The 11,170-nt window shown below is 48.0% G+C and overlaps 1 pseudogene; it reads left to right on the top strand.

Annotated features, from left to right (window-relative positions):
* Nucleotides 1-1,850: 1,850 nt before the first annotated feature.
* LOC139829421 (F-box/WD repeat-containing protein 10-like) lies at nt 1,851-10,221 on the top strand (annotated as a pseudogene).
* The last annotated feature ends 949 nt before the right edge of the window (nt 10,222-11,170 follow it).

The following is an 11,170-nucleotide window of genomic DNA, read 5'->3' as shown; positions in this document are numbered from 1 at the left end:
GAAGCTCAAGACTGGATTTTGGAGGAAAAAAGAAAGAGCAATGATTTTTCACAAGAAGTTAAGTCATATACCAACAAGGTGGTAAATGCAAGTCAGGTCTCTTAAGGAACAGTAAACCAGTGTGTGCAGTTCAGATTTGCGTGTGGCTTCAGCGTCCCATGGAGATGCTGGAGCACCACCCGTGAGCAGCGTCCTCTGTGTGCTCGGGCTCTGCGGTGACTGTGGTGCCTCTGCCGGTTCATTCCAGGGGTTGTGCCCCAGAAGAGCAGTTCCAACCTATGCCAAAAGAGTCGATGTGGCAGTTCCAGTGTTAAACGAAGAGGGGGATGTCATTGAAGGCCATGACTGTGAAAGTAAACCGCAGGTATGTTGGAAGGTGTTTGCCTTCCATGGATCCCGCATTTCAGCATTTGAGGAAGAAGGAGGACACATCTTGGAAGATGTGACAGTGAATTTGGAGTTGCTTTGTTCTTCTGGTTTGTACCATCGTGAGCAACTCCTAAGGACCAGAGCTTGCTCAGCACCTTCTGTCACGAGCAGGAGCCTGCATCCCTAAATCCTGCCTTGTCCTAATGCATCTCGCAGGCGTAGCCTTGGGGCCAGGGCTGCGAGCAGGGCCGGGCAGCATCCCAAGGGCACAGCACTTTCCCCAGAAATCAAGGGTGCAGGTGTCAGGCCTTGCGTTTTTGCCAAGGAACAACCCTTGTTTCTGCACCAAGCAGGAAGCTCCTGCACTCTGGGTGTTCCTTACCAACACATTCTGTCTCTGGTCTCATCACTATAGTAGGGACCAAGCCTTTATGTGTAATACTGTGGAATAATGCTACATTCCTCCCTCCATGAGCTACTTTTCCCTATTTCTCTTTGGACAGAGAGGAAAAAGACGGGAGGAGAAAGACAATCTGCAGGAAGCCTATCGTGATCTGAAAACCGACACAATCCAACTAGAAGAGAGAAATGTCTTCTGTGGCTCCTACAGTGTTCGTGTCCTCATGGACCAGTGAGTAGATTGCCTGGCTGCTCTCTGCACTAACCCTGTAGGGCCCAACAGCAGCTTCTGCAAACCCGTTCTGTTCCCTGCGGTCCTTCTGTGGGAATGTGTGGCTGGAGGGGAGAGTCCCTCAGCATCAGTGTTGAAAAATCCTCAGTGTCAAATCCAGTTTTTAATAAAGATAGCAGGGGAATTTTTAAAGACTTAAGGGTTGGTGATCCCCAGTGTATCACAAAGGATGCAGAGCACTCTCCCTGTTTTAGAATTACAGAATTGTTTTGATTGGAAAAGACCCTCAGGATCACGGAGTCCAAACATTAACCCACCCCTAGCACTGCCCCATGTCCCTGAGAACCTCATCTCCCTCTGTCCAGCCCTCCAGGGCTGGTGACTCCAGCACTGCCCTGGGCAGCCTGCTCCAATGCCCCACAGCCCTTTGGGGAAGGAATTGTTCCCCACATCCAACCTCAACCTCCCCTGGTGCAACTTGAGGCCGTTTCCTCTGCTCCTGGCGCTTGTTCCTGGGGAGCAGAGCCCGACCCCCCTGGCTCCAAGCTCCTTTCAGGCAGTTCAGAGATCAGAAGGTCTCCCCTCAGCTCCTGTTCTCCAGCTGAACCCCCCAGGTCCCTCAGCTGCTCCCATCACCCTTGTGCTCCAGCCCCTCACCAGCTCTGTTCCCTTCTCCCAACTCGCTCCAGCACCTATTGAGCTTATTCTCCAGATACAATCTTGAATATGCAGAATTAGGGACCTTGGCTGTGGTGCCCTGCAAAGGATTCACCCATTTAAGTGTGTTGTGTGTCAGGTTGCTCAGTGAAGACCATTAAGCATCAGAGAAATCCCTGTCACAACCTTAGACATGTTGTACCTTGTCACCCGGCTAAAGCTCATCTCAGTCGCTGTTTCTTATCCAGATCAGACCAGAGCAGAATAATCCACTACAGTGGTGGTGACCTGGTAGCCGTAGGCTCTGCAAACCGAAAAGTGCGGTTCCTTGGCATGCCGGGGACGAAAGAAGTGCCGCCTCTGCTCTCTGGTAGTGCTGGGAGCAAAGCTCTGCTCCTCGATGAGAACAAAGGCTTCGTCTTCAGCACAGGCTTTGATCTCAGCATCAGGTGAGCAGCACAGGGACCGTGCCACGGGATACCAGCCTCTTGGAATATCCAGGAAAACATTCATCTTTAGTCCTTCCAGCCCATCTTCGGAATCTTCCTTCCCTCACTTTCGCTATAGTAACGAGGAAAGGACAGTAGATAAGGAAACAACCCCCACTCACACAGAACAGCTTCTCTTTTCCAGTTTCGCCTGGTGACGCACAGGTCTTCCTAAAGTGCCTCAAAACACCAGATGTTTCCCATAGGCACTTGCTGTGAGATTCTGGCCTTGCTAAGGTCAGCACTGAGTTCAGCAAGGCTGGGTCTATCTGTGACAGTTTGGCTGAGCAGGTTTAACAGCCTGGTACCCGCTGCACAGCTGCTCCTTTGCAGACACTGCCCCCTCAGACAAGGAGATGCTCAGCTCTTCCGTCTTATTTATCTCTACATCTCAAGAGTATCACAAGGAGGGGTAAAAGCTGAACAGCAGGTTGTCTGGCTCTGGCACAGCAATACCAGAAATTCATGAAAGGCAGCACTTAAAAAGGGAAAGAGTTTACAGTGACTCAGGCTCTGACCCCCCTGCTCTTCCCTGCTCCAAAATGTTTGTCTGAACAGGTGCTGGTGTTCTCCGAGGCCAACAGGAATCACACTGACACCAGCCACTAAAGAAACAATTTTATCTGCAAAGCTCTACATTTTAAGGTTAATTGGAGGTAGCTGTGCCTAAGGTGGAATCTAGACATGTGTTTCCAGCTAGTCTGCAGGTAGAACAAATTATATTGGTAAAAAATTAATACTAATCCTGACTTGATCATTCCAAATACTCTGACACCTTAGTGGAATGACTCCTGGCTTTAGCCTAATCTGTAGAGGACAAACGCTGGGCCTGTTAAGTAGGAAATAATTAAATGAATAAGCCATCAATCAAGTTAATCGTTGTATTCCTGTTTTGGTTGGTCCTTTGTAGGTGCTGGAATATCTACAGTGGTGCTTGTGTGAAAGTCTTCAATGGTCACTATGGGACAGTCACCTGCTTGGATTTACACGAAGAGCAGCTCGTGTCGGGAGCCAGGGATGGGATGGTAAAAGGTGAGACCAGGAGCTTCCAGACAAAGGCCGGGAGCAGCGAGATGGGCAGAGTGCTGGAGGTGTGACGGGTGACACGGGCAGCGTCTGAATAGAGCAAGGGCATCAACTGGAGGGTGGAGTTTAGCGTCTCATTTTGATTCCAGAGCAGCCGAAGCTGTGGCCACGTGCACATGCAAGGTCTCTGTGTCACTGCATAAATTCTTGTTACTTCTGCTTTTATTCACTTTTAAAGGTTTTGTGGCTATAAGGCCACACCAGCTCTCGGGGAAAATGGTATCAGCTTGCAGCTTTGCCAGAGGTTTCTTTACTATTAATTTGTGACCTTTCTCCCCCTTGCTCCCAACAGTGTGGAATCTGAGGAGCGGGCGATGTCTCCAGACCCTGCAGCACAGCAGCGCTGTCTGGGTGGTCAGAACCGACGGTGCCCGCGTTGTCAGCGGGTGCGAGCGAGGGCTGGTCAGAGTCTGGGCTGCGGATACGGGCGCTCTGATCAAAGTGAGTTTCTTCTTAGGTGGATCGTTTTGTGCTAAATGTTTAAAAATCTGTGCTAGTTTATCACAGCCTTTGGTTCTTGCCAAAGATGTCCTAAAAAAAAAAAAGCCCCAAACCAAAGGCAGCCTAAACTGGTAAAAGAAACCACAGATTTATTTGTAAGCAAATGATACAAAACTTGTTTGCAAACAACTGTCAGTTTTAATGCAGGGTTTGATTTGCTGTGCCTGACCCCATCATTCCTGTAGAAACGTTCACCCCCGCTCCTGCAGGAACATTCAGACCCTGGGAAGAGGTTGGGGTCTGACCAACAGCTCTTGGGGTTGGGTCTCACCTGTCAGCCTAAAATATGAAACCTTCACAACTGGTAACAGCTGATGCAGCTGAAGTAGCTGGATGGCTGCTCTCCATTTTAAAGGTTGAGGCTGGAGACTGCTAATTACCTTAGCAGGTGTCCAGAATCAGTGTTAGTCCACATCTGAGAGGAGTGAAGCTCTTGCTATCTGCAAATTGAGAGCAATCTAGCTGCAAATTGAGAGCAATCTCAGATGCAGGATTTCCCAGCTCCAGCTGAGCTACATTTGCGATTGTCCCTTTCATTACAGTCAGGGCCATTGGGTCTCTTCTCTCCTGGGTGAGTATTCAATGGATGATAAAGGCCTTGGTGTGGTGGCATCTATTGAGCACATAAATAAAGATGGAAAATTAATGTTAATTCCACACCAGCAGCTCATTATCAGCAGCAAGCCTGAAATATTTCTGGTGACTGTAAAACTAACAGTTATCCACAGAGTATATTGGTACATTAGAATAACACCTGATAAAACTACAACATAGTACGTGAGGCTGGTATTGTGAATGCCATGAGATACCTTGGCGTATTTACATCTAGATTACTGAGGGTTACACCTATTTCTTTTATTTTGCAGACATTAGAGGAGCACCAAGGCCCAGTGAAGTGCTTGTCCTTTGACCAGTGGCACCTTGTCACAGGCAGCACCGATGGGAGCGCCCTGGGATGGAGCATGTTGGGAAAGCTGAGCAGATGCCTCGTAGCTTTCCACCACCCAAAGTAGGAATCGGATGCGTTTCGAGTTGTATTCAGCAATCTACTAAGTCTGTAAAGAACACATCTTCCTTATAGAAACACAGAATGCCTTAATTATCAAGCTTAGTATCTGAAATATCCCCACATTCAACGATCTTCATCTTTAAAAGTGTCAGGCACTATGTGATCATAACCAGTGTTTGTCAGTTAAGACCTATAACAACCTCAAATGCACATATTGCAACCACTCGTTCATGACCAGGGATGGCAGGGCATAGTCTAATAATTCAAGGATCATAACCTGTATGCAAGAGGGTGTCATGCTACCTGGTCAAGAGAAGACATGGTCTATGTCAGAGGTGGCCAAGTTATATGCTGAACCCTGCCAACTGTGTACTATGTTATTTTCTAATACTCATTAGAACTGTACCATCATACTATTTTCTTTTACTTTCCTAGACATAAAAATGCAATTTAAAACACGGCAGATGGCCACAGCCACAGTGGCTGCTCTGAGGATGCGCTGGGTTGGTTGGTTTGGGCAGGGAGGGATTATGAAGGACTTCGCTACCAGGCCTTCGAAATATCTCCATGAGCTTCTTTATTCAGGCTGTTGATGGAGGCAGAGCTCTGCATCTCCTCCAGGACAAAAGAGGGAGCTGATCGCGTCTCCTCGGGAAAGCACGATGGATGTCCCAGCGCTGCCGTGTTGTGTTTCCAGGGAAGTCGTGTCTCTGCAGCTCCTCTATCTCCGAGTCATCAGCGGCTGCGCTGACGGGAACATCCGTATATTTAACTACCTGACTGGGACCTGCCTGAAAGTGCTGACGGCCGAAACCAGCGGGGGCCCCATCTCTTCTGTCCACGTGTCAGAAAACAGGTTGGTGAGGGCAGCTGTCGTCTCTGAACTAAACTAGGTAGATAACTTGGTAATTTAAGGAATTAAGCATTTTTCCTTCTCACAAATAAGCTTTAAAAGGCTCTACTGCTTGTTGACTGCTTTAATAACTTGGTTTTGTTAGCAGTGGCTAAAAATAGATTTGCTTACTCCATCCAGCAATTGACAATTTCCCATTTCTATCCAACTTAAGACACACAGAGGAACTGGCTGCCCGGGCAAGCGGTGGAGTCCCCATCCCCGAAGGTATTTTAAAGATGTGGCACCTCAGGTTGTGGCTCAGCGGTGGACTCGGCAGTGCCGAGTTTATGGTCGACTTCATGATCTTAATGGTTTTTTCCAGCTTGAAAGATTCTATGGACCAACTGTAAAGTTGAATTGAGCACCCAAATTTCTTAGCAGGTTGGGGACTCGAGCCAAGGCCTGACAAAGCCTCTACCTGTTCCCTGCCTTACTGCCTCTTTGTAAAAGCCAACAGTGGAAAGTTCTCCCAGGTGTCCTCACATCTGCACCTCTGAAGTGAAGGTGGTTCCCAGCTTCTGCATAAGCAATGGCTAAAATGCTGGTGTTTTGGTCACAGCTCTGAACCACAGCAAAATATGGGCTGCTATGAAAACTCCATCCCAGCCAGGCCCGCTCCACCCCTCCAATTTACATTGAACGTCCCTAATAATATGGTGTCTCCAGTTTCTTTTGGCATTGCACTGATCTAGCTCACTCTACTGCTGCAAGTTTTCATCCTAATCATCTTGCAACTAAATTTATTATAGAGCTGAATGAAAAGAGCCCCACAGAGCTCACACAGAGGTTGGGTTACAATGTGCAGCACCACCGATGGGGTTAATTGTTCCTGCTCCCTTAAACAAGTGCAGGTCATCTCAGAGCTGTTGAAGTGCCTGCAGGCACTAAGCCCTGGGTTAATGGTATTGGTGCTTTCACAGCTTTTCCTTCCCTCCTTCAGGATGGTGATAAATTCTCCAGCCCTAGTGCTGGTGTTCCAGTTTGAGGACGTCAGCTGGGACTACACCTTGGATGCTGCCCGAGAGGTGGCGGGGAAGACCAACCAGCAGCAGGCGACTTGGAGCAGAACCGCGGTTCCCTGCTGGCGAAGGCTGTACCACGACCGGATGCGCCGCCTGGCTCTGGAACCAGAAGGTGCTGACAGCTCACGTTCTCAACCTGGGTCCGCTGCCGGCCACTGAAAGGCTGGGGAACACCTCAAAATATTACAAACGGCCTCTGCAACACGCTGGCGTTTCCTAAAATGAATTTGAAATAATTGCAAGTATATGGCTGCCTTCGTCTTAATCAATATACAGACTCTCTGCTTTTCAAAAGCGCAGTCTGGGAGGTGTGCTGTTGGTTTCAATGGTTCCGTCACTTGTAGGCTTTTGTAAAACTTTTGTGCCTTTTTAGAAAGGTTTGGTATAAATTCGAGACATTTGTCCAGACAGTGTGTGCACATCCGCAGGCGTCGCAAGAAGAGCCAGAGGGCACGGGTGTGCTGCAAAGAGCGAGCTTCATTTTAGTTCCCTCTCTACCGGGGGATCTCCGGAGCCTCACGGGAGCTCCCAGCAGAGGTGACACCGGCAGGGACGCAGGCGCTGGTCAGTTCAGCCCTGCTGGGAGCTCTGAGCTGCTGAGCTCACCTGTGTTTCAAGGCTTCAGGCAGGCGCAGCCTCCTGCTCTTTCTCACAACAGAGCAGGAATCTCAGCCATAGTGATGAGGTGCCTGGAGTTCCTCACAGGCCTATGGTATCTAACACAGAGGTTCTGCTCGTCAAGCACACAAGGTCAGTAAAACAATGAGTGTGATGTGTGTGCTTTTTTACAGACAGGTGCAAGTCACTTGAGCGTATTTACATTTAACTAAGCTCCTCGCCAAATCTTCCGCTATATCCCCGTACAGACAGGCGCTGTCGTTTTTCCAGCTCAGTAACAGAGAAATCAGTATTATTCACATTATTACAGCTGGTGTGCAGGGAAACAGGCTGCTGGTTCAGTTCTTATTTATTAGAAAATACTCCAGAAAGCCACAGGACACCTGCGTTTGAGATCTGCCATCCGTGGGAAATGCAATTGGACATGAGCAGGCACCTTTTAAATCGTAACACAGTGATTTTTTTTTAATCAGCAGTTATTTAATGCAGGACGTATCACCGATCTTCCAGCTCCACAGTCAAACTGTGTATTGCAGGGAAACTGAGAAAGTTTTCATGCTTTTAAGGCCACCAGGTGTTGACCTCACTGATGTGGCTCTACTTGGTAAGGGACGCACAGTTTGTAGAAACAGGAAACAAATAGGAGTGCAGTGTATTGTAATTCTAGTGGCAAAAAAGTACGGGCTGTGTGTACATACTTCATATTTTAAAAGATCTACATTTGCTGTCATCTTTGAATGCTGTGAAGTTTTCTGCTAAACAAACGTGTTTGGATTGTTTCTAATCCCTAGACCTTCAGAAGCTGTGATAAGAGGCGAAACAGTAACCAAAGACTTAAAGCCCGACGGTTATGAACGTTTTATTTAAATTTTAAAGGTTCGACACCAGTGAAGTTGAGATTACTTTTGTGTTGTTTTCTAGCTCTCGGCAAGAAACTGATGACATCAGCAGCTTGCCAGCAGCACCCGCATTTGCTCAAGATGAAGCAGAGTTCTCACGTTCAGGCAGAGCAGCGCAATAAACTGTGTGGTCCTGACACCACACAACCCTGCGCCCTCACCTCGGGAAAACTGGCGAGAGCACGTTCTAGAGGATTCCCGGCAGATATTCCTGGTGAGGACCCTTGGCGGGTAGGCAGGACAGCGATTCCTCAAACGAGTGCACCTCAGATAAACTAAAGAGTGAAACACGAGGATCTCCGGAAGCCAGGCCTGCTCTGGATGGAAGGTTTGCAGTGCTCACACGCATCACTGGCAGAGCCTGTGATGGTTACAGAACCTGCTGTGCGTTGAAGACACAGGACAAGTGCTCAGCTCTAGCTGTACGGCTCTACTTCTCTGCTGTCTAGGGGGCTTCGTTATATCCTTGTTCTGTGTTTTATTTCTTTAACAGGTGTAGCAGAACCATGCACAAAATTTGAGGAGCTGGTATTTAATCAATAGCAGCAACTCAGAAAATTGTTTAAAAAAATTACATGTGAATTGTCTCAGCCAACAGTGACACGGCAGCCTGAGACATGAGAATGAGAGACCACTGAGACCGCAAATGTGGCCTGTGACCATACGGCATTTGTCCCAAGTTAATTTTTCTAAAGTCTTACATTCAGAATGTTTTGGGCCCTTGAAGTTGAAGGCAGGCTCTGAAAGAGAACTTCAGAGAGCTGTGCCCATCAAAAAATCTCTAACCCCACATTCCCATGTTTGTAACTAAGAAGCGGGGTCATGTGTATGTGCAGATTAATCAGTTCTAAATTCCGTAAATGAGGAACAAGCAGTAACTTTCGTTAGTTTGCTTTGCTGTGCTCTGCCTTTCTGCACTGAACTTAATGTTCTCTGAAATATATTCCCAGGGGGCAGAAGTTCCAGCTGGCCAGACTGGAAAAGGAGAATTGTTGTTGCAAAGCACTGACATGGGAATGACATGGCAGAACAAAGTGACAAACGTATCACTATGGCAAAGTCCGTGGGGCTGAGCATTTTACACAATCCCCGTCCAGTTCTTAGTCAAGGCCATAATCGCACAACCTGCCAATGATGATCAGAAAAATTATTTTTGACTCCTGCTGTGTTGTATTTTTGGGAACAGGTAGCAGACTCGAACATGGCACTTCTATCAATGTGCCTGCACATCTTGACAAGGCAGAATCCACTTGGCAATTTGGAAAGAGAAGAGGTGAAAGTAGTCCCATGTCCTTTGACAAGTTCCTCTTAACACTCAGCACGCTGCAGAACGCCCGCAAGGCAGCCGCCGTTCATCGGTACCCCGTTCATCGCCACGCAGAAGTCAAGGAAGCCCGGGAAAGTGAGCAACACCACCCTGAAAAGGTACAAATACACAAACCCTCCCTGCAACGCAAAAACGATCAGGCAGCCCAGCTCCAACGTGCGAAATTGCACAGTGATTCTCTGACCCCAAGGATAATCTCTGTGCCCTTTGAAACCAAAATGCTGCAGCTCAAGCTGAAAAACTCTTTGCATGGCCCCACTGTGAAGTCCTCCATCCCTGCTCCCTCTGTTGTGCGGCTCAAGACTTGCTCTGGGTTGCTGAAGGAAAAGAAAGCTCCTGGTGAAGTCATTCCTCCCCCTGGAGATGGGGTTCAGGTTGTTGATCCCGTTACAGCTGCTGCTGAGAGGACCAAACCAACGCATGTGCCCATTGCATAAACGGAAAACAAAGTGGTTTCCAGGAGAAAAATCTCTTTTTGCACGAGTGCTGCAGACCCTTCCCAGCCCAACGGTGGGTTCAGGCTTCTGACGGAAAAATGGAAGGAGCGGTACGAGGCAGCTATTGCAGCTCAGTGTAAGGCAGAGCAGCAGCTCACGGAAGAACAGGAGCGAGCGCGCAGGAGAGCCTGGCTACGGAAAGCGAAAGGCCTGCCGGTGGACTCTTTCACTGGGGAGGGGAAGATACCCGCTCCTGAGCTGGGCTTTAATACATTTATCTGAGCTGATCCCTCAGTCCAACAACCAACCGTTATCTGAGGGTTCTGGCGTCCAGCTGCCACGACCCCTGTAGTTTCTAAGTATAAAAGACGTCTCCCCTGTATGTTTTTTTCTGAAGAGATATTCTTGGTATATTCAGCTGTTTCTCAAGGCAGTGAGTGGACTGAGTCCTGTCCTGGATTTATCCTGCTAGACCTGCTGGTAATACAGACACTAATAAAGCTCGACATGTGTCTCCAAGGTGTCTCAATGATAATAATAAATCTTATTGGAGATTGTGTGGATTGATTAGAGTTTATAAGCTGAAGAAGTGTGGACTGAGCCTAGGGGGTGGTGATCAGTGTCGCAAAGTCTACGTGGAGGCCGGTAACTAGTGGTGTAGCACACAGGGCAGTCCTGGCTCTGATTTTGTCTGACATGTTTGTTATAACGATGTGGATGAGGGGGTGCTGTAAGCAGCAGTTTCACTCTGGGAAACTCTCCTTACAGTAGAGTGGTGGTGATTTTTGCTTCATTTATTTTAGTGTCATCTTCAACTTCCAAACCCTGTGATTAAGTCAGGCCTCACAGTGAAAAATAATGATAGTTGTCCCTCAAAGAAAAAAATGAACAGGTAATTAAAACTAAGGGTCCATGTAGAACCGTGAAGGTGTGGGAGCAGGACTGTTGTAGATCTGGGGATGAGCAAGGCTGAGAGGTTGGGTATTTGCCTCACTGCAGCACATCCGTGGTGTGCTACAGGGATTATGGTGTCTGAGGTGGCTTTGCTGACTTTAGTTTTAGAACAGGAAGCAGCAAGGATTTTACACTTGGCCACAGGATGGCACTTTCTGAAAAGCAATCGGGCTCAATCCCAGCACAGCCTTTGGCACAGCCCCTGGGGAAAAATCTAATCAAGGGAGACTGGTGGAAAAACATCACAGAAAGACTGATGACTTTTCAGTTGTGCTGA

Source organism: Patagioenas fasciata, chromosome 19 (genome assembly GCF_037038585.1).
Source record: "Patagioenas fasciata isolate bPatFas1 chromosome 19, bPatFas1.hap1, whole genome shotgun sequence".
NCBI classification, from domain to species: Eukaryota; Metazoa; Chordata; class Aves; order Columbiformes; family Columbidae; genus Patagioenas; species Patagioenas fasciata.
Note: the sequence above shows the minus strand (reverse complement) of the source record. Positions and strands in the feature narration are given on the sequence as shown.